This window comes from Euwallacea fornicatus, chromosome 32, assembly GCF_040115645.1.
Source record: "Euwallacea fornicatus isolate EFF26 chromosome 32, ASM4011564v1, whole genome shotgun sequence".
NCBI lineage: Eukaryota > Metazoa > Arthropoda > Insecta > Coleoptera > Curculionidae > Euwallacea > Euwallacea fornicatus.
Window position 1 is genome coordinate 2690926 of NC_089572.1, and position 3936 is coordinate 2694861.

Genomic DNA, 3936 nt, shown 5'->3' on the forward strand with positions numbered 1-3936 from the left:
TACCATAATTAGAATATCAAAATATTGCTGGATATTTGCATAAAGAGTTCGAAAAACGACTGAGTCATTACCAAATTGTTGCTGGAGCCCAATTTAAACATTTATTGTAGAAATTTCAATGTTGTTTGATGTAATAGTGAGTTACTTTATATGTACCTAATAATTTTATTTTTAAGGAAACCGTAGATCCAATTTTAGTTCTGAGCATACCGTCGCAGTTCTCTTTGAATTACCTTTCGTTTGATGTACTACGATGAGTACATTTGAGTTCGAACATAATAAGTTAGTAGGGGTAGCTGGATAGGGATGAAAAATTTAAACATAAAAAATAATGCATTAAATGCTTTTTTTTTAATAAAATTTTACGTGGATAAGTATTTTTACAAAATATCAGGTTTATGAAAGTTGCAAAAGCGTTGCAATACTTTTCACAAGCGCTGTATGTGATATCAGCTTTATCAACAAAACCTAATAACAACAACCCGACTAAATAGTGATGAACCATTGCAATAAATCAATAAATGAAATCAATACACAATTTTCAAATTAATTAATGAAGTAAATATTCAACTTGCATTGAATGGTTGATAAAACTGCATAACAGAACTGTAATTTGATTGATTCTCCTGAGGGCCGGTGTGTTCTGGCCGAATCCAAATAATCATAAGGGATCCTCGGACTTTCCGGCCCCATTTCCTGACCGGAAGCACAGGTGTCTCCCGCCTTATGCCAAACAACACGAAGAGCAGGGTTTTGCTCGTACACGCGGCTCTTGACAAACACACTTTCCGGGGGCGGTTTTCATGTCCTCGCTGGTTGAGCAAAACCTTCAATTTTTACAGATAAAATAAGGGAAAAAGAGAAAAGTTTGAAAAGCTAAACCCAGACGGAACGCGTCAGTGTCATGCCGGGGAACAATTTCGGCGAAACGGGAGCATCGAAAAACCATTTCGCAACCATGTTTGCTCATTTGGCCCATCATTCGTCCCTTGCAGCATGTTAGGATCTGCTTTTAAAATCAATTATTTAAGGGTTCGTACCTTCGGTCCGACATAAAAGGTCTTGCCGCTGTTCCAAATTCAAACGGGGACTTTATTATTTGAAGGCAAACGTTGCAACTCAACATAAACCCGGAATTTACTGCACAATTAACGGGGGAATTAAAAAAAGTGAAGGGGAGGTGAAAAAATTAATTTCGGGGAGAGAGTCTTAAATCCACCGTTAGCGACACTTAAACTGCTGCTGATGTCTTTGGGCAGAGTGCCCTTAAATTTCCTGAGGGGGGGTAATTAAAAAAGTTGCTTTGTGGCGCTTCGGGGACGCATTTGGACAACCTTTGTTGCGTAAATCACGTATCAAATGCGAAATTCCACCCTCCCCGAACAGGTCGCTCTCAGAGAGTATCACAATACAACCCCCGGTTCGAACTCCATTGAAAACAGATTAACGGCGAACGCAGGGGCGGAGGGCGGTAATTTGATAATGCACTCTCCCTCCCAGGGGGCGCCGGCCGCCTCTCCCGGGATGAGGGTTTGCCCTTTGATTTACACTAATTTTAAACATAACATCTGATCTAACCTTATTAAAAATTAATCTGCGCATAGTGACAAAGGGCCGGGTCGCTTGAGAATTAACCCCTTTTTCGAGCTGATGGGTAAAGTGTCACTTATAACTTGGGCGGGTGATCGATACCTGTGGCCTAAGACTTAATAAGACAATTGCTACCATACAGGTAACTTGCAATTAGCCCCCTTAGGTCGACCTTTCGATCGCTTTAAACCGCCCTTCACGGAGGGCAGTAATTTGGCTTTTTAGAAGTGGCATCCAATTACGCTGCAACTGATTGATATAATCAACTTCTAAATATTTAATCAACACTCCATCAGATCCAATTCTCAATAGATTAATCGAAGTTGTTTCTCCATTTTATAGTATGCATAACATCCTATTATAATTAGGAGGACAACGCCTAGGGGATCTATTTAAGACAAAGGCAGCATTAGTGTTTACACGGTTATGCAATAGCTGCGCCACCCCCAGGGGGACTGAAGGGGTCCTGAGGGTGGCGCAATTACCCTGTGATGACCAATGCTATTCGGAAGTTCACAATTTGGTTTTGAATGCTGGAGATTTGACTCTTTTTGAGTTTTCTCTGGAGAAATGAAAAAACATACACATTTAGTGTAGGTATACAATGGGGTATATAAGTGGTTGCGTCGATCCAGACGAAGGCGATACTCCTTTGTTTAAATTTCTCTCGAATTGACTTTTTATTTCGAGTTACTGAGGAGGAAATACTATTCGAAAATAACAACTGTTCACCAGACCAATGAGGAGACAGCTGGCACAGTATCTATTGAACTCTATATAGTTCTCCGTTAAAGTAGGGAACTTTATTTCAAACTGTTGCGAAGACAAAACTTCCTCCCCCTAGGGGGCAGATCAGCAGATTATTAGAATACTAGAAATCCTGAAAGAGGGTATTAAACTACAGAAAAAAAAGTCCCTCAAAACAGAAGGGGCGGCAATAAAGCTATTTTAAGGGATGTATCTAACTCTTCTAAGAAGAGAATTTTATTCTATGCCGTTGCAAAAACACAACTCTCTTCACTGTAAAGATTATCAGCAGATTAAAGGAGGGAATTTACGAACTTATGAAGAGACAATCCTCGTCGAAAAAGGTGAGTTTGTATCATGCATTAGAAAAAAGTATCCCCTACTCAATAAGGGTGACTAGCATAGTACTGGGCAAAGTTTACCCCTCGTATAAGGGTACTGTTCATCAGCCATTGGGCTGAGGATCTTTTTCAAAAAGCAGTATGACATGGGAGGAAAAATACCTCTCCGAAATCGGGGATATTCAACTGGTAGTTAGGAGAAGAGTATTCCGTTGTACTAAGTTATATAAGATAAAGTCGAAGCTCGAAAAGATGGACTAACTGATATTGTTTGATATATTTCCGAGTAAAAGTTTTGACAAACTTTAGACATTGGACATCAAAAAATAATTTGTTAACACCGTTGGAGCAAATTAGAAATTTTCAAAAACGACAAATTTTTGCCGATAGAACCGATTTTGCCACTTTTACTGCTTCGGAGATATTAATGGTAGGCACAACTTAAAAAGACACCTTGTACATTCCATCCAGACGTATATTTATATCTCAGAAACAGAGGCGTAATTTTGAGGAACATTAATCGGATTCATGTCGAAAAAAGAACTTTTTCACATTAGTCTATTACGAAGATAGTCCCAGAAGTACTCGAAATTAGATGGCATTTTTTTTTAATTCGCTTTTATTACAAAAATCCATCCTTAAAAAGGTTATGCTTAAAGTAAGATGGTGCTACGCTGATTTGTGTTTGTTTTGGAGTCGCTTATAATGAGGATTTTTCGAAATTTGTGTACATGGGAAAAATTGGTCATCCAACATTAAAGCAGAGTTAAATTCCAGTGATGGCGTCCGTTTTTTGAGATGCACGTGTGATAATTTTTATTGACTATATTCCTAAAGAAGAAACAATAAACGAAAAATATTATACAAATTTATTGCAACATTTGAGCGGAGAAATTAGGAAAAAGCGACCGCATTTGGCGAAAAAGAAAGTTTGGTTTCACGAAGACAACGCACCAGTTCACACTTCCGTCATCGCGATCGTCGAAAGTAGTCAACTTGAATTCGAACTTTTCCTTCACCCACCCCATTACCCAGATTTAGCCCCCTCAGATTATTTTTTACCTCGAAACTTAAAAAAATGGCACGGTGGACAGAGATTAGCCAATAATACAGAAGTGAAATTCGAGGTTGATGCCTGTTTTAAAACATTCAAACCTTCTTACTATGAAATCATTGAACATTGCTGGGATAAACGTGTCAATCTCAAACGAGATTATGTTGAGAAATAATATATTTTTTAATTTTTTCTTCTTTAAAT